General features: G+C 46.0%; 1 long non-coding RNA gene across 1 annotated transcript; it reads right to left on the bottom strand.

Moving 5' to 3' along the window:
- Nucleotides 1-827: 827 nt before the first annotated feature.
- Nucleotides 828-19,930, bottom strand: LOC309610915. Its single transcript, XR_014234231.1, has 4 exons — nucleotides 18,628-19,930; nucleotides 3,716-18,378; nucleotides 1,612-1,799; nucleotides 828-1,173 (listed from the first exon to the last, which is right to left on the bottom strand). It is a non-coding gene; the product is annotated as an uncharacterized lncRNA (long non-coding RNA).
- Between the last annotated feature and the right edge of the window lie 36 nt (nucleotides 19,931-19,966).

Raw genomic sequence — 19,966 nt, 5'->3', positions numbered from 1 at the left:
TAAGAGAGCCCTGGCCCTGCCGTCTCTGCTCTCATCAGGTCCCCAGCTCTGGAAGAGGGGGATTGTTGAAAAGCTTCAGGGTCTGCCAGGGTCGCCTGATTGTGGGACATCAGGCAGCTCAGGGGATCCAGAAGTCCCCAGGCCCTGCCCCTCTCCGAGGTCACCTGGTCTCCCATCCGGGCTGCCCCTCGCACACCTTCCCAGTTTTCCCTCTGTGGATGGAGCTCATAGTGCCCATCCCTCCACGCCTTCAATCAGCACATGGCTCTGACCCTGACTCCACGTGCCTCTTCACTCAGTTTCTGGCCTTCGTTCAAATGCTAGCACGAGGCTCTAGGTGGTCACCCCAGATGATGAGCCCACCCTGGTCCACTCCCCGGCAACTGGGGAGTCGGCTCATCAGATGTAAATTTGGCCACTGAGCCAATCTCCCAGGAGAACTTCAATGTGGAGGGGGGCACCTCTGATGATGGATTGGGACCCGAGCAGGCTGATCTCAGAGTCCAAGACCCAGAACTGCCTGTTACTCATTCTGGGACATGGACAAGTCACTTAACTGCTCTGCATCCCCATTTCTTCTGTAGTATGGAGGCAGTACTCCTAGGTATTTCTGCCTCAGAGGATTCTTGTAAGGGGCCATTCAAATGGGATGCAACATGAGAGGCTTTGAAAAGCGTCAAGCACCATATGCGGGGCAGGGTGCTTCCTTACGGACTTCCTTACGGACAAGAAAGCTGGAGTGAGGCCGCTCCACAACATCCAAGCTGAAGGGTTCCTATTTGGGGGGAGGAGCCCAGGCAAAGGAAATGAACACAGACGGCAGCAAGGGAGGTTTAAAATAGACATCTGCAGGGATTCCCTGGAGGGGAGAGTTACATGACCAAGAAGAAGCTCAAACAATAAGCTCCCCACACACACCGCCCCCCAGGGTAGCCTGGAGGGATGGCTGGTTTCATCCCATCTGCAGTCAGAGGGATGGCCAGGGAGGCCCCAGAAGACCCTTGCAGCCCAAGCTGCCTCTGAAGCCCTAAAGCAGGAGCAGGAAACAGCAGGCTGGAGCATCTGCTTCTCATGTTGTAATCGTGCCTGTGATCTTGGATCCCACAGGCCCTGGACAGCTCTGGTGCATCTCCTGCCACCAAAACCAGCCTCAGATTGTGATCATTCAGCAGCCTTTGAAATAGAGGCGCAGGTGCCAGGAGGTGAGAGGGACATTCCAAGATCAAAGTGGACACTGCCCACACCTATTCCTCTCTACCTCCCTCAGTCTCCAAAGGACACAAACTCGGAGACCGGCATCATGTACCCTCTGCCAGAATCTCATTGATAAACAGACCCAGAGGGTGGGATGGGTTCTGGGAAGTGTGCTGCTGCCTTTAGAGGAAGCATGCACACGTGTGCACGTGCACGCACACGCACACACACACACACACACACACACACACTCCTAGATAACTAATGTTGCAGACTGTTGCTTATTCTCTCCCACCTTTCTCCTGACTTGTGAGCATAAACAAACCCACATACACACACACAGAGATTGTGTCGTTTGGTTTTCACAAAAACGGAGTCTTAGAGATCTAACATCCCACAGCTAGTTTTATCACTTACATCATGCGCTTCCGTCCAGCTCAGGGGATTTTAGTGTAAGTCATTCTTCTTTTAATAGCTGCATGATATATTCGACCATCTCCTGCTAATGTCTGTGCAGGTTGTCTCGCGTTTTTAAAAGCATCTAATAAATGTGTGCAGATCCTGGAAGAAGGAGCAGATGTATCCTGAGCAGCTCCACATGTGGGCTGAAAATAAATAGGATCAAGAAGAGTTAACATGAATTCTCAGTGCTGGGATGTCTCAGCCGGAAGGGCCTTTAGAGCTTGTGGTCCAATCTCCTGGTTTAAAGATGAGAAAAGGGATTTGTCCAAGGTCACACTGCTCGCTACTGAAAACTCTGGGGCCATAATTTAGGTCTTCTGACTCTCAGACTAATAATATCCTGTCCTCTGTACAAAAGATGTTAAAATAAAAATTGGAAATAGGACCAAGAAAGGTTTGTTTAAATTTACAGATGCCCAAAATTTAGGGGTCAAATAAGGAGATAAGATGTACTCAAATCCCACAGAGATAATGACAAAGGGAAGGAGCCTCTTTTTATACTCTTCCTCTTGTCCCTCTCACCGGTCATATTTGCCCAAACACAAGCTCATTTCTGCCTCAGGGCCTTTGCACTTGCCACTTCCCAGGGAGGGACCACACCTCTCTCAGATTTTTACATGGCTGCCACCTTCTCACATACAGATCACAGCTCCAATGTCACCTCTTCAGAGAGGCCCTCCTTGTTTCCACCCTCCCCACAACTCAAACTAACCTGTTCAGCCATCATCTGTCCCATTACCCTGCTTGTTTTCATCATCTGTAATGATCTCAGGCGTGTGTTTGTCTGTTCATCAACAGTCTCCCCTATTAGAATAGAAGCCCCATGAGGCAGAGCCCTTGCCTGCTGAAGACAGTGCCTGGCAAGTAGTAGGTGCTTAGTAATGATTTGAATTGATAGAGCCCAAGTCTCCTGATTGCTTGTCCAGTGGTGCTTCCTCTGCACCAAGAGGTGTCTGTGCTACAACAGGGCTGTGGAGGCTGGTGGCCCTGGGTCCTAGAGAGAGTGCTGGTTGCCAGCTTCTGTAGAGGTTGGGAGGGGGTAAGGATCCTGCAAGGAGTCAAAATGCAACAAGTCAGGATGATGTTCTTTCTTCACCTTCAAAACCAGGACCAGAGCCTCTCTCTGAGCCCTCAGGCCACCACCCTTCTCTGCTGCCTCTACCCTCTTCTCTGCTTGGTCCCTGACCACACTGTGTGCTTCCAGGAGGAGCTCTGGGTGGTCTCTCCTCACCCCCCTACCCCACCACCCCAAGCCATCTCTTCTTGTCTCCTTGTGCCCTTCCCATCACTGGTGCCTTGCCCAGAGAAGGGAACCAGCCAGGAGGGGGACCTAGACACCTGTCCTCTGGGAGCATGCTGTGGGCACTGCCCGGGAGTTCTTGGTCACCGGAACCCTGGGCAACCTTGGTCAAGTCTCTTTACCTCTCTGGGCTTTGTCTCCTTCTCTCGAAAATGAGGCACAGGAAGGCTACGGAAGCTGGACGGCTCTATAGCTCGAATGTTCTGAAGTTGCCACCTGACCATTGTGTTTGTCCCCTAAAATTGGAAAAGAGGAACCAAGCTCCCTTCTGTGTTTTACATTTAAAAAACCAGGTTCCAGGGAATTCCCTGGCAGTCCAGTGGTTAGGACTCCACACTTTCATGGCCGAGGGTGCAGGTTCAACCCCTGGTCACGGAACTAAGATTCCACAAGCCTCCCGGTGTGGCCAAAACAATAAAAAATAAAAAAATAAAATAAAATAAATATTTTTAATAAACATAAAAAATCAGGTTCTGTCTTGGAAAATGAACTGGTATAGGCTGCCCTGTGCATGAGGACCGCACGGAGTACAGGTGACTCGGCCGCAATGGCCGCTTCCCCAGAGAGGTAAGCCTCTTGGTCTGAATGGAGTCAGGAGTCCGGGCATCCTGGGTGTGGAGCTGTGCCAGGGAAGAGGGCTGCCAACCTGCACAGGGCAAGTCACCTGGGAAGGCTCAGGCACAGTGCCCTTTCTCAGCCAGGCCCGGACACTCCCCAGACCCCACTGTGGCTTTCCCAGCAGGCAGAGGAGAGACTTACCATCTGTCTAGGGCTTACTGTGCTCTCAGGATGAGGCTGCAGGCCAGAGGGCCACATTCGCATCCATTCAACTTTCTTTTGATAAATATTGAGTGCCTTCTGCACGCCAGGCCCTGTCCTGGGTCCTGAGGAGACAGTGGTGAACAGAACACCAAAGACCTTTACCCTTGTGGAGCCCGCATCCTAGTGAGGAGAGGCCAACAATAAATAAGAAACATAGTAAATGAATACATTCTGTTAGAAGGAGACACATGTATGGAAAAGAAGAAGTAGAGTGGTGTAAGGAAAGTGGGTGCTACGAGATGGAAAATTCCAAGGTTATGAAATCTCTGGGCTAGAAATGGTCGTGGAAGAGACTGGCAAGATGATCCCCAAAGCCGTCACCTCTCCCTGCGGAGGCATGACTACACATTTCCCAGCCTCCCTTGCTGCCGGGTGCGGCCATGTGACTACGTTCTAGACAATGGCATGTGAGCCTATTCCACATTCCTGCCCTGAACGAGCCTTGTTTTTGCTTTCTTCATCTGCCAGCTGAATGGAGAGGACGCTGAGCGCTAAGGAGGGCAGAGCCAAAAAAAAGTGGGCATCCCTGAAGAGAGGCGACCCCCTTGCCCCACCTGATTAGACTTTGCATGAGGGATGAGGGGCTTCACCACAGGCTTGAAGACCAAGCAGGTGGTTTGCAAACCATTCCAGGCAGAGAAGAGAAGCCAGCGGCTTTTCAATTTTTTTTTAAGCTTTCTCAAAGCCATGGCTCTATCCTTTACTCATCTTCTCCCACCTATCCTGCTCCTAATCCCCCACTCATCCATCCATCCATTTAGTCACTCAACAAAGATTTATTGAGAAGCTACCCTATTCCAGGCACTGTTCTAGGCACTGGGGTTAGAGCAGTGAACAACACAGACAAAAATCCCAGCCCTCAGGGGGCTTCCATTCTAGCAGGGCAAGAACAGACAATAAACACAATAGTGAAAAGAGAGCTCTGTTACTAGACCCACTTTACAGATGAGCAGCCTGAGAAGCAGAAGTAACTTAAGCTGATGCGATTTTTGTTTTATAAATTTTTTTACATTTATTTTTATTTATTTTACTTATTTATTTTTGGCTGTGTTGGGTCTTCATTGTTGTGCACAGGCTTTCTCTAGTTGCAGCGAGCGGGGGCTACTCTTCATTGCAGCGTGCGGACTTCTCATTGCTGTGGCTTCTCTTGTTGTGGAGCACAGGCTCTAAGCACACGGGCTTCTGTAGTTATGGCACGCAGGCTCAGTAGTTGTGGCTCATGGGCTCTAGAGCACAGGCTCAGTAGTTGTGGCACACGGGCTTAGTTGCTCCATGGCATGTGGGATCTTCCCGGTCCAGGGCTCGAACCTGGGTCCCCTGCATTGGCAGGCAGATTCTTAACCACTGCACCACCAGGGAAGCCCTTATAAATTTATCTTATTTATTTATTTTTATTTTTGGCCGCGTTGGGTCTTCGTTGCTGCTCGCGGGCTTTCTCTAGTTGCAGCGAGCAGGGGCTAATCTTTGTTGCGGTGCGCGGGCTTCTCATTGTGGTGGCTTCTCTTATTGCGGAAGGAGCACGGGCTCTAGGCACGCCGGCTTCAGTAGTTGTGTCACATGGGCTCAGTAGTTGTGGCTCACAGGCTCTAGAGCACAGGATCAGTAGTTGTGGCACACGGGTTTAGCTACTCCAAGGCATGTGGGATCTTCCCGGACCAGGGCTTGAACATGTGTCCCCTGAATTGGCAGGTGGATTCTTTTTTTTTTTTTAAGATTTATTGATTTATTGATTGATTGATTGATTGCTATGTTGGGTTTTCGTTTCTGTGCTAGGGCTTTCTCCAGTTGCGGCAAGCGGGGGCCACTCCTCATCACGGTGCACAGGCCTCTCACTATCGTGGCCTCTCTTGTTGCGGAGCACAGGCTCCAGACGCGCAGGCTCAGTAGTTGTGGCTCACGGGCCTAGTTGCTCCGTGGCATGTGGGATCTTCCCAGACCAGGGCTCGAACCCGTGTCCCCTGCATTAACAGGCAGATTCTCAACCACTGAGCCACCAGGGAAGCCCGGCAGGTGGATTCTTAACCACTGAGCCACCAGGAAAGTCCCAGCTGTTGTGATTTTGACTGGATGTAATAAAAGGAGTGTATCTGAGAGCCTGGTGAAGATGAGCTTGGTATCATTTCCCTTGGTGGGAATTTGGTTCCTCACAGTGGGGACTTAATTGCCTTTGCAAAGCAGTGGAGATCCTGAGGCTTGTGAGCCAAGGATTTCTGTTCCACTCTGCCTCTTCATAGCCATGTGACCTGGAGCATGTTTCTTACCCTTTCTGATTCCCCGTTTCCTCACTTAAAAAACATGGATAATAACATACTAACTTCATGATAGATTGTTCCATAATGGCCTCTGATGAATTATCTCTCCTTGTGTAAGTCCCCTCTCACATTGACTCTGGGCTTGGCAGTGTGACTTCCTCTGGCAATGGGACATCAGCAAACGTGACTCAAGCAAAGTCTTGAAAAATGCTGCACACTGGGGCTTGCTGTCCTGGAACTCTGCCATCCCCTGGAAGAAGCCCAAGCTGGCCTGCTGGAGACACCTGACCTGGTCAACAGTCAGCACCAACCTCCAGACATGTGAGCAAAGCCATGTTAAACCTCTTGAACCCATTTGTTCCCTTGGATGATTGCACGTGAGTGACCCCAGGCATGACCGGCAAAAGAACTGCCCAGCTGAGTCCAGTTCAAATTGCTGGCCTACCGAAATGCGAGCAAGTAAAATGGTCATTCCTTTAAACCACTCCATGTTAAGGTGGTTTGTTACACAGCAGTAGATAATGAATACAACAGCCTCAAGGTGTGTCTCTGAGGATTGAATGAGAAAATGTATGGAAAGCATTATATCTTGTTTGGCATGAAATAATAGCTCAGTCAAATGTAGTCATTATCATATTATGGATCCAAGTTTCTTTGCTTTGGGAACCCTCTCTGTTGGCCCTTCTAGTTACCCCAGTGTAAGGTGAATTGATATTGGAGAATTCTGTGAGGTCACCTTAAATCTGCCTGTGGTGGCTGCAGATTAGGAGGTTAAGGGCTGCCTTGGGTGGACTTTATCCTGACTACTCTTGAATGCAGGGAGAAAGGAATTTCAGACAGAGACCAGGTGGCCCCAATGGGCAGTTATTTAAGGTTAAGTAACCAAGGTGGACAAATCTACTATGACTCTTGGGTCTTTTCTGGGGCCCCAGAGTTTGCCCTGAACTGTACTTTGGGGGGCTTCTCCCCTCCCTTTCACGTGTTTTTTGAACCTCTACAATGTGCCAGGCCATAGGTGCCCAGGAGACAACATAGACATCCATCTGCCATTCTAGACAGACAGTCAGCCCATAGCTAATGTTATCAGATAGTGAAGCGCCCTCTGAAGGAAAGTGAGTGGGGTAACAGGAGAGAGTGATAGGGAGATGCAGTCAGGAAAGGCTCTCAAAGCAGATGCCATTTGAAGGCCCCCCGGGAAGAGACATCCAGGAGAGAGAACAACCTGCACAAAGATCCTATGATGAGAACGTCCTTGGTGTGTTGAATGTGGCTAGTGGGTGATGGAGACTCACAGGACATGAGGCCAGAGAGTTGGGCAGGGCTGCATAAGCCACGGTGAAGGCTTTGGGTTCTATTCCAATTAGTGGAAACTACGGGGTTGTTTGTGTTTTCAAAAGCTCACTCAGACCCCTTTTTAAAGGATGGAATTGGGAGAGGGAGTAAGAGAGGAAGCAGGAAGACCAATTAGAGGTCTAGCTGTGAGCCGGTGGTGCCGTAGACCAGGGCTGCAGCGGTGAAGATGGGGAGGAGTGGCTGAATTCAAAATGTATTTTGAAGGTAGAGCCAGAGCCTGGTGATGGACTGAATGGGGGATGAAGGAAAGCAAGGCATAGAGGGTCACTTCTAGGTTTGCGGCCTGAGTAACTGATCTTACCTTTAACTGAGGCACAGACCAGGGCAGGGGCAGGGACAGGTCGGGGATCGGGTGAGGACAGAAGTTTTGTTTTAGATCTCCTCGAGTTATGATGCTAATAAACATCCAAACGGAGAGGCCAAGTGGGCAGCTGGATAAGCAGGACTATTTCCAAGAACGAGGCATGTAAGTTTGGAAGTGATGATTCTTGATGGCATTTCAAGCCATAATTCTGGATGAAATCACCTGGGAGAGGAGAGGAGTGAACGTGGACAGAGGCAGAGACCTCTCTGTGCTTGGTGGCTGAGCAGAGAAGAAGCCAAGGATGGAGACGGCAGAGAAGTAGGAGCAAAGCCAGGAGAATGTGGTCTCCCTGTGTAGCAAAGGGGCCCTCTGCACCCCCAGAGCCCCACCCCAGCGAGAGCAGAAGGCCCCTCTCTTTTAAGAACCAGGCTTGCTACGGGAACAGCCCAAGCTCCACTGAGCCGCCCAGGGGCAGGAGGAAAACGCAGCTGCATTTTTGCCACATGTCTTACTGAACCTGTTGTCCTCTCCCTGGATGGCATTTAGGGTCATAAAAATCTTGTGTCATATCTTGGTTCTGCCACTCTCTTGCTTGTTGAAGGACCCTGTGCAAAAGATTTCATCTCTCAGAGCCTCAGTATCCTCATCTGTACAATGGGCAGCCCTCCTCCCCTACAGGGCGGCTGTGAGGATGGCAGGTGTGTCACAGCGCCCAGCGAAAGACCTCACACTTGACAGGCACCCATCAAACTCTGATGTCCCCCATTTCACGGCTGCCCGATCCAGTCAATCATTTGGGATGTGTTTTAACTGAGACTGGCAGGGCCTAGAATACCCTCCCCCGCATCTTCCTCTGCAGGCCCCAGAACAAGCCCCCATACACGTGACGCGTTAAAGATTTTACCATTAATCACTATAGGGAAACAGAAGTGGACAGCATCTCTGAGCCATTGTTCAAGCTGTTCCCTCTTCTTGGAATGCCCTTCCCTGCTCAACTCACTGGTGAACTACTTGTCCTTCAAGATCCAGCTGCAGTATCACCTCCTCTCTGGGGCTTTTCCTGCTGCCCCCCACCCCCAGGCAGACAAACTCCTCCTCCTCCCCTGTGTCCTTGCAGCCATGACCTGTGAGGGGAGGGAAACACCGCAGACATATCCTGGCTCACCTTGGTCAGAGATGCACAGAGGGTTGCCACAGAGGGTGCACCTTTGGGTCCAGCTCTCCTGCTGCCTCCCCCACGGGCCAGAGACCCCTGGAAGGGAATAGGATCTCATGATCTCAGAGGTGGGAACTCAGCCCTTTGGACTCCCCTGGGTCATGTTAAAAATTAATCTGCAAGTGCCTGGTGCTACCCGGAGTAGGCCACTGTGCAGAGAGTTCCAGAAGAAGTTGTTTCTCCCCTACCAGCTCTGCCCTCACTCCTCTGTCCCTGGGCTCTGAGTAGGGAAAGGACTGGCCTGGGAGCTCCCCTGGGATGTTTGGAGCATGGGAACTACTGTTAGGTTAACTAAGGTGATTAGGTTGGTTTCAAACTCATTAGAAGGGCTGAGAAGCAGACTCTATTCCAGGAATAATCCCCAAACCTCATTGCAAAACTAGCCTTTCAGGGGCGCTTCTGCCACCACTGCCACCACTGCTGACTCAAGAATCTCACTGCCCTAGTCACAGTCAGGAAAGCTGCCAAGGTGGGAAGCAGCTGACACTCCTGTTAGCACCAAGAAGGTGGGAACTGGACTGGCCCTAGGGCTTCCTCCACACCTACCTCAGAAGAACTGAAATGCCTCCACTTCAGTACCTCCAGAAGAGCCATGTGTCTACCTCCTCCCAGTGCTCAATTCTACTTTCCATTTCTGGTTTGTTTGCATCTTCCTGGCAGAAGCCAGGTGACATATGGAAATCCTAGCTGCAAGAGAGCCTGGTAATGTCTTCTCTAGCCTTCCAGCCTCTACAGTAGAAGTCATTATGAAGAGATGCTGAGTAGGGTCGGTCTTCAGTATTTGCCACAGTTCACTCCTTAGTTCCTCAACATCCATTTCCACCCTACTTTCCATTCTGAAACGTCCATAAAACAACCACAACATGTTACTGCCCAAATTAATGCAAAGGTATCTCAAAAAAGAACATTCTTATCCTTTCCTTAGGAAAAAAAAAAAAATCCAAAGCCCCAGCAGTAACTGCACCCAGCTCCCACTCCGGGGAGCTTGAGTATGTTCACTTCTCTAACCTCAGTCCCAAAATATTCCATATTCTATAATCTATGCACTAAACTGTACAGTTTACCACCAACATTTGACCCTATACAAAATGGTAGAAGAAGAAAGAGAGACAATTAGCACCATCACTAAATATATGCATGGCATAGCAAGGAAGGAAGAATATATAGATAAGTGATATAATTCTCATTTCTGTTACTGGTCATGAGGCATTTATAACATCCTTCCTCTACTATCCATTCCATTTTTCCTTTGCCTTCAGCAAGCACTTCATGTGGTCAAAGGTTTTTACCTGGTGGAATCACCTGAGCTTCATTCAGGAGGAATCATCCAGGGCATGAAGAGTCTGAAACTGCCAGATGTCAGTCTCAATTTCCAAATCAATGGGACCTCGGTGGTGCTCTGGTGGAAACATTCTTCCTTTGCATACCAAGACCTCTAAACTAGCAGAGCCCAAGGCCTTGGGAAAAGGGAGCAAAAAATTTTTAAGTGATCCAGCCTAAGATTCCATGACCCATGGATTCTGGAAAAGAGAGAAACATCAACTTGCATTGGTTGCTGAATCAGAGCATATGCCAACTTGGGCCAGCACTTAAGATTTGTACAAAGTTGTCTTCTAGCCAATACTAACCAAGTACCAGTAGGCCATGTCACCAACCCATAAAGCCAGATGATTCTGATGATAAGAGTTTGTGGCAACAACTGTGAATCTCATACTCATCTGCCAATTTCTTTACTTCTTTTGCTGAAAAACGTCTCTGGTCAACAGCAATGCTATTTGGCCTACCATGATTATGAATAAGACATCAGTAAATCCACTAATGATGTTGCTGGCAGAAGCATGGCCAGCAGAGAATGCAAAACCATAGCTAGAATAAATGTCTATTCCAGTGAGGGCAAATCTATGCCACTTGCACAATGAAAGGAATCCAATGTAACCAACCTGCCACCAGATGGCAGGCCGGTCCTCTATGGATCAGGTACCATACTGAAGGTTCAGAGCCACTGCTGTTGACAGTTGGACACACCTGTGGTCGGGAGACTAAAGCAGAGACTGCTAAAGTCCACCATGCTCTTCTTCCTTAATAAAATAACCCTGATGTTATTCAGGTCATCAATGTACCCAACCAAAAAAAGCGTTTCCCAGTATCCTTTGCTACTATTAATGAGACCAGATAACTAAGTTATGGCTAATGAAGTGTAAGTGGAGGTGCACCCTTTTTATTCTTCCACCATTCTTCCTTCCTGCTGCTTGGAATGAGTTTGTGAAGGCTAAAGCTCCAGCAGCAATCTTGAATCTTAGGATAAACTTGAAGATGGAAGCTACAACTAAGAAGGTGGAAAATGGATCCCTGATGACTATGGAGTCCTAGACTAAAAGAGAGATAAAATTGTATCTTAATTAAACCATTATTATTTGGAGTTTTCTATAGTATAAGTCAAACTTCATTCTAGTTGATATTTTTAGTAACTAAGATGGCAGGGCCACTCTTATGCAACATAGTTTTGGAAGTCCTAGCCACAGCAATCAGAGAAGAAAAAGAAATAAAAAGAATACAAATGGGAAAAAAAGAAGTAAAACTGTCACTGTTTCCAGATGACATGATACTATACATAGAAAATCCTAAAGGTGCCACCAGAAAACTACTAGAACTAATCAATGAATTGGTAAGGTTGCAGGATACAAAATTAATGCACAGAAATCTCTTGCATTCCTATACACCAACAACAAAAAATCAGAAAGAGAAATGAAGGAAACACTCCCATTTACCATTTCAACAAAAAGAATAAAATACCTAGGAATAAACCTGCTTAAGGAGACGAAAGACATGTTCTCAGAAAACTATAAAATACTGATGAAAGAAATCAAAAATGACATAAACAGATGGAGAAATATACCATACTCTTGGATTGGAAGAATCAATATTGTGAAAATGACTATACTACACAAAACAATCTGCAGATTCAATGCAATCTCTATCAAACTACCAATGGCATTATTCACAGAATTAGAACAAAAAATTTTACAATTCGTACGGAAACACAAAAGGCCTCGAATAGCCAAAGCAATCTTGAGAAAGAAAAATGGAGTTGGAGGGATCAGGCTCCCCGACTTCAAACTATACCACAAAGCTACAGTAATCAAGACAGTATGGTACTGGCACAAAAACATAGATATAGATCAATGGTACAGGATAGAATGCTCAGAGATAAACCCACGCACATATGGGCACCTAATTTATGACAAAGGAGGCAAGAACATACAGTGGAGAAAAGACAGCCTCTTCAATAAGTGGTGCTGGGAAAACTGGACAGCTATGGGTAAAAGAATGAAATTAGAACACTCCCTAACACCATACACAAAAATAAACTCCAAATGGATTAAAGACTTAAATATAAGACCAGACACTATAAAACTTTTAGAGGAAAACATAGGAAAAACACTCTTTGACATAAACCACAGCAAGATCTTTTTTGACCCACCTCCTAGAGTAATGGAAATAAAAACAAAAATAAACAAATGGGACTTAATTAAACTTAAAAGCTTTTGCACACCAAAGGAAACCATAAACAAGACAAAAAGACAACCCTCAGAATGGGAGGAAATATTTGCAAATGAAACAACAGACAAAGGATTAATCTCCAAAATATACAAACAGCTCATGGAGCTCAATATCAAAAAGACAAACAATCCAGTTAAAAAATGGGCAGAAAGCCTAAACAGACATTTCACCAAGGAAGACATACAGATGAGCAAGAGGCACATGAAAAGATGTTCAACATCACTAATCATTAGAGAAATGCAAGTCAAAACTACAATGTGATATCACCTCATGCCGGTCAGAATGGCCATTATCAAGAAATCTAGGGGCTTCCCTGGTGGCGCAGTGGTTGAGAATCTGCCTGCTAATGCAGGGGACGTGGGTTTGAGCCCTGTTCTGGGAAGATCCCACATGCCGCGGAGCAACTAGGCCCGTGAGCCACAACTACTGAGCCTGCGCGTCTGGAGCCTGTGCTCCACAACAAGAGAGGCCACGGTAGTGAGAGGCCTGCGCACCGCGATGAAGAGTGGCCCCCGCTTGCCACAACTAGAGAAAGCCCTCTCATAAAAACGAAGACCCAACATAGCAATCAATCAATCAATCAATAAATCTTTAAAAAAAAAAAAGAAATCTAGAAACAATAAATGCTGGAAAGGGTGTGGTGAAAAGGGAACCCTCCTGCACTGTTGGTGGAAATGTAAATTGATACAACCACTATGGAAAACAGTTCCTTAAAGAACTATAAATAGAACTACCATATGGCCCAGCAATCCCACTACTGGGCATATACACTGAGAAAACCATAATTCAAAAAGAGATATGTACCACAATGTTCACTGCAGCACTATTTACTATAGCCAGGACATGGAACCAATCTAAATGTCCATCGACAGATGAATCGATAAAGAAGATGTGGCACATATATATGATGGGATATTCCTCAGCCATAAAAAGAAACGAAATTGAGTTATTTGTAGTGAGGTGGATGGACAAAGAGTCTGTCATACAGAGTGAAGTAAGTCAGAAAGAGAAAAACAAATACTGTATGCTAACACATATATATGGAATCAAAAAAAAAAAAATGGTACTAATAAACCTAGTTGCAGGGCAGGAATAAAGATGTAGACATAGAGGATGGACTTGAGGACACAGGGTGGGAGGGGGAAGCTGGGACGAAGTGAGAGTAGCATTGACATATATACACTACTGAATGTAAAATAGCTAGCTAGTGGGAAGCAGCAGCATAGCACAGGGAGATCAGCTCCATGCTTTGTGACCACCTAGAGGGGTGGGATAGGGAGAATGGGAGGGAGGCTCAAGAGGGAGGGGATATGGGGACATATGTATGCATGTGGCTGATTCACTTTGTTGTACAACAGAAACTAACACAGTATTGTGAAGCAATTATACTCCAATAAAGATCTATTTAAAAAAAAAAAAGATGGCAGGGAAAATCTAAAATATAACGATAATTACAGCAAGTGTAAATGGATTGAAGTATCTGACCAAAAGACAGAGACTTTTAGAAGAAATATTTTTAAAGCCAATACTACGTCATTTATAACAGACTCACAGCAAAGGAAGAAAAGATTAAAAAACGAGGCAAGGGTTCTTATTGTAGGACCCATGGACTCCCACTGAGTCATTGGATAGAATTCAGGGAGTCCATGACCTTAGAAGGAAAAAAATATGCCTTTATTTTTACTAACTTCTAACTAAAGTTTAGCCTTCCCATCATTCATAAAGGTAGACAACAAATCACAGAAATATTACAGTACCTGTGACTTTGTCACCGATGTAAATCATAAATATTTTCACATCACTTTATTGCAGTATTCCAAAATACATTTTACTCCTATCATGACTTCAAAATCACAGTAGTTATTAGGCTTACTGTTAGAGCTTGTTATTTAATGCATTAATTTAAAAGTACACAAATACTTTAACTATTCTGATAACTGTATTTCAATACAACTGGCTTGCTTTATAATTCTAAGCATTTAAAACATTATTTTGAAAAGAGTTTTATTGGGGAGTTCCCTGGTGGCCTAATGGTTAGGATTCTGGGCTCTCACTACAGTGGCCCTAACCCTTTAAAAAAACACACACAACTAGTTTACTAAAACCGACTCAAGAAGCAATAGAAAACTCAAATAGCTCTATAATAGTTAAAGTAATTCAGTTGATAGTTTAATTTTTTTTTTCTTAAAAGAAAACATGAGGTTCAGGATGGTCTTACGGAAAATTCTTCCAAAAAGTCAAATAGATTACTCCAACATTTTACAAATTCCTTCAGAGGCCAGATAAGAAACTTTTCAGTGGATATTGAAAACTTGATTATAAAATGCACAGAGAAGAGCAAAGGCTCAAGTGGCAGGCGGGCATGGGGGCAGGTGAGGGTATTTGGCCTCCAGAAATCAATACTTATTATAAAGTTATAATAAAGACAGGTATGGTATGGGTGTAGGAGTGAAAAAATTCACCAGTGGAACATAATAGAGTCCAAAACAAGTCCCACTCACATACAGAATTGAAATTTGACATGGTCGTCATTGTGGATCTCTGGAGAAAGGACGGAGTATTCAGTTAGTGGTACTGGAATCACTGGATATCCATATGGGAAAAAGTTAAACTGGACCTCTACCTCACACCAGAATTAATAAAAATTTTAATTGCAGATGAATGAAAAACTTAAAAGTGAAAAGTAAAATTTTAAAACTTTTCAGACAACATCCTCGTACAAATCCCTTTATGGATATATGTAATAGTGTCTCTGTTTACCTAGGGTTGGGATCAGCGAATCTCAAGGTAAACACATACATAATTTCATTAAGTCCTGCTAGACTGCTCTCCAGAAAACTGTGCTAGTTTGAAATCCCAGCAGGAGTACAGAAGTTTCCAGTGTCCCCTCATCTTTGCCAACACTTATCCTCCTCTTACTTTTTTTTCTCTTTGCTGCTTTGATAGATATAAAGTAACATCTCATTGTCTTAATTTCATTTCTGTGACTATAAGAAGGTTGAGCAAATACTTCCTGGCCATTTGCATTTCCCCTTCTGTAAACCGCCTACTCATATCCTTTGTCCATCTTTCTACAGAATTTCCTGTCTTTTTCTTGTTAATTTGCCCTGAGTTTGTTACATAGTGACTATGTTACCCATTTGCTATTATCTAGCCATGAAAAAGATAGTTTTTTCCCCCAGTTTTTCAACCTTCTGATAGCTTTGTCTATGAAGTCCTCAATTGAACACAACTCCTTAATTTCTATGTGGCCAAGTTTGAAATCTTGAAAACTTGTAGAGTTCTTTTCACCCCATTTCTTCTGTAAAATTGTTCAAGTCTCTGCCTATTATCCTTCTGAGGTGTTTGTCTTTTTCTTACTGATTTTAGGGATTCTTGATAAATTATTGATCCTAATCCTTCTAAAGGTGTTAATTCCCTGACATTTCTGGCCTTCCTTCAGTATGGGCTGAGCCTAGGGTATGCTTTAGGTAGAAGCCAGGATCTATCCACTAAAACTAGAGGTGACCTCTGAGGTGGCTGAGGGTACAGGTAGGTGAAGCACTGACAGCATTTGCTATATCCACTTATTAGTTTCCTAGGGCCGCCATAACAAAGTACCAGGAACTAGATGGCTTAAAACAATAGAAATGTATTCTTTCACAGTTCTGGAGGCTAGAAATCTAAAATCAAGGTGTCAGCAGTGTTGGTTCCTTCTGAGGGCTAGGAGGAAGAATCTGTTCCATGCCTCCCTCCTACCTTCTGGTGATGGCCAGCAATCCTTGGCTTGTAGATGCATTACTCCAATCTCTGTCTCCATCCATACATAGTATTCTCCCTATGTCTCTGTATCTTCACATGATCATCTTCTTATAACAATACCAGTCATTTTGGATTAGGGGCCCACTCTACTCCAGTATGGCCTTATCTTAACTAATTATATCTCCAATGACTATTTCCAAACAAGGTCATATTCAGAGGTACTGAGGGTTAGGACTTCAGCATTTCTTTGCGGGGGGGCGGGGGGGACATAATTCACCCCATAACACCCACCTTGTCCACTATGAATAACCACCCATCATTTAAGACTCCTCTTAACCTCATGTCATCTGGGACTCTTTTTCCAATCCACCTACCCACCACTCCCTCCAGACAATTAGTTATTCAGTATTGCCATGGGACCCAGTACTTAATCATGTCTTAAGTGCTTTATATCTGTCTATTGGTTTGTCTGTCTCCTTCACTAGAGTGTGATATTCTCAAAGGCAGATACTAAGTCTCATTCACCTGATTCCTTAGTGTCCTGCACAGGGCTTGGCACACAGTATTCATTATAATATGAGCTAATACTTTTTGAACACTTATCATATGCCAGTAACTATGCTAAGAGCTGCACCTATATTATCTTACTTGATTTTGACAACAATCCTAGGAGGTAGTAGGTTAGTCTAGATGCCACCAGGTTGGCAAACAAAACTCAAACAAGTTTAAGAAAGAAGTGAGTTTATTGGCTCAATTAAAGGAAAGTCTAGAAGTGTGCCTTCAGGCAGGGCTGGATCCAGAAGCTCAAAGAGAAATCAGGGTTCTTTCCCTTCATCTCAGTTCTGCTTCTCTTCACCTGGCTTCACTTCACAAGCAGGCTCTCTCTACCCAGAGGGCAAAGTAGCTGTCAGCAATAGTCACATCCTCCTAGTTTAGCAATGACTGTGGGAGAAACCAGCATTCCCACTGACTCAGCAGAAAAGTGAGGTCTCTGACTGGCCATCTTGTGTCAACTGCCTCTACCTACCAGGGAGTGGGAGCGCAGTGACTGACAGCTCACCAGGAGGTCTCCCCTTAAAGAACCAAAATAAAAGAAATGGGAAAGCTTCCTGGGCAGAATCTGACTCTGGTCACCATGCTTCACCATAGGTGAGTAGCAGTGCTGTCCCACTGTGTTAACGAGGAAAGGGGGAACAGAGTAATGAGCTAACTTGCCTAGGTATACAGTTGGTAACAAGAGGCAGAGGAGGATTTAAACTGATTGGTCTGATGCCAAAACCTGCACCCCTTGCATGTCCATTAAACCAGCTCCCGATGAGTTCTGGGATGGATGAGAGCCCAGCAAATTCAGATTTGAGATCCACTTCTGATCTCCAGGAGCTCAAGTGTCCTCATCAGTAAAACATGAGCAATATTGACATTATCTACCTTGTGGTGAATATTATATGAAATAAAGCAAATCATGCATTTAGCATAGGCCCTAGCACACACATGGAAAGAGCAAAATAAGAGTTAGCTATGGGGACTTCCCTGGTGGCGCAGTGGTTAAGAATCCCCCTGCCAAAGCAGGGGACACGGGTCTAGGAAGATCCCACATGCCACGGAGCAACTAAGCCCGTGCGCCACAACTACTGAAGCCCACGCGCCTAGAGCCCGTGCTCCACAACAAGAGAAGCCACCGTAGTGAGAAGCCCGTGCACCGCTACGAAGAGTAGCCCCTGCTCGCTGCAACTAGAGGAAGCTGGCATGCAGCAATGAAGACCCAACGCAGCCAAAAATAAGTAAATAAATAAATTTATTTTTAAAAAAAGAGTTAGCTATGATCATGAGTAACTGCTTATTGAATGAATAAGTGAGTAAATGGTATTTGAGCTCTAACGTGGGGACTCTGGGTGGTTTTTCTCACTGAGCAAAGGCCTGGGGGCGGAGGTTGGAGAGGGTTTGGAGACCTTGATAATCTCCATTGCCACTCAAAACATCTTCTTCGACATTCCTATTCTTTGATCTGGGCAATTAAGTTTTCTTAATTTTATGTAAAGTGGAGATTAAAGCATGTTTAGAAAATGCCATTAATATTGTTCATCTTGGGAATTCCCTGGTGGTCCAGTGGTTGGGACTCGGAGCTTTCACTGCCGGGGCCCCAGGTTCGATCCCTGGTTGGGGAACTAAGATCCTGCAAGCCAAAAAAAAAAATGTTTTTATATACGTATTTATCTATAGTTGATCTATAACTTAGCTCTAAACAAGTTTCCAGGCCTACTCTCTCCTTCTATCCAGATGGCCACCCCAAGCCCCCTCTATAAGGAATTCCAGAGCTACCGCTGCCTCTCAAGCTCCACACAGCTGGCTTTGTAATGGTCACTGTCCCCCTTTATGACATGGGCAGGTAAAGAGCTTTGAAGGTGCCAAGGGCCATAAGTACCTGGAGGTCATCCATGTTCTCTTGGTACCGTGGAGACAAGGAGTCCAGCCCCTGGCCTGGGCAGGGCTGGGCTGAGCTGAGCTGGGGTGAGTCAAGACAGGGCAGGGGACAGATATAGGGCTGCTTAGTGAGGTCTCTTAACAGGCCTGGCAGGCCAGCAGGGCACGATAAGTCTTTTCCCAATTGTGATTCTACTTGGCTACCAAAAGCCTTAGAATTATTCCTATGTCAAGTGGGTGCACATGGTCCCAGGACATCCTTTGCTTTCTTTCCTCGAGCCTTGGGGGAAGGGCCTTTGGGGTGCCTGGGCTGTACAGGGGTAGAAGAGGCAGGAGAGCCCTCTCGCTGCTTTCTCCACCAGCCCTGCCTCAGATCCCAGAAACTGCTCTAGATACCGAAGGTATAAATCCAGGAGGAGAGTGCAGCAGAGGGGGAGGGAACCAGCTGCTTCTCTGAGGGCCAAATGTGTGGAAAGGAGGTGTGGGGAATCTGAAGGAGGGAAGGGAGGGAAGGGGAAGAGGAAACTCTACAGCTGGGTGTTTGCCTGTGTCTCCACGTGGCTGAGAGCTCCAGGCTCAGGACACAGAGATGCTACACTGCAGAACCCAGAGATGTCAGCGTGCAGGGCATGGAGATGCTGCTTCATTTCCCACCTCCCCTCCCCTTCCCTTTCCCCACACCACCCATTTAAGCCCTAAGAGAAGCTGCAGATTCACGCCTGTTTGCTGGGGGTCTGGGGACATTTGGATGCCTCTGGATGCCCTAACTGGTATTCTGCCCTTCCTATATAATCTTGGCCAGGTCACTTAATGACAAAAACCCCATTTGCATGGAATCACAAAGGATGATCACATCATGACGTCATGGAATCCTCCAACCATGCTCACTGTAACAAATTATATCTCAGTCAATCCTCATTACAAACGCTACATGATACTGTTAGTGCACCCATTTTACAGATGAGAAAACTGAGGCTTAGAGAGGTGGTGTTAACTTCCCAAAGTCATACAGCTAATAAATGGCAGAACTGGAATTCAAACTAGGGTCTACTAAACTCCAAAGCTGGAGCTGTTCTGTAATCCTAGAATGCAGGACAGAGATGGTCACTATCCCCACTGTACTGATGAGGAAACTGACTCAGAAAGGCAAGTCACGTGCCAACAGTTGTACATATGGGAAATAGTGGAGCCAGGATGCAAACTCAATTCTTTTGCCAGCAGCCCAACGTCTATTTTGCCAACAACAACAACAAAAAGTGAGGCATCCTGAGTAGATGATCTCAGAGGTTCCCTCCAGCTGAGATCACAGTGGCACCCATCCCCTGACCCTCTCGCCCATC

Source organism: Balaenoptera borealis (assembly GCF_965194805.1).
Source record: "Balaenoptera borealis genome assembly, chromosome: 1".
NCBI classification, from domain to species: domain Eukaryota; kingdom Metazoa; phylum Chordata; class Mammalia; order Artiodactyla; family Balaenopteridae; genus Balaenoptera; species Balaenoptera borealis.
The sequence above is the reverse complement of the archived record's forward strand: the minus strand, read 5'-3'. Positions and strand labels throughout refer to the sequence as shown.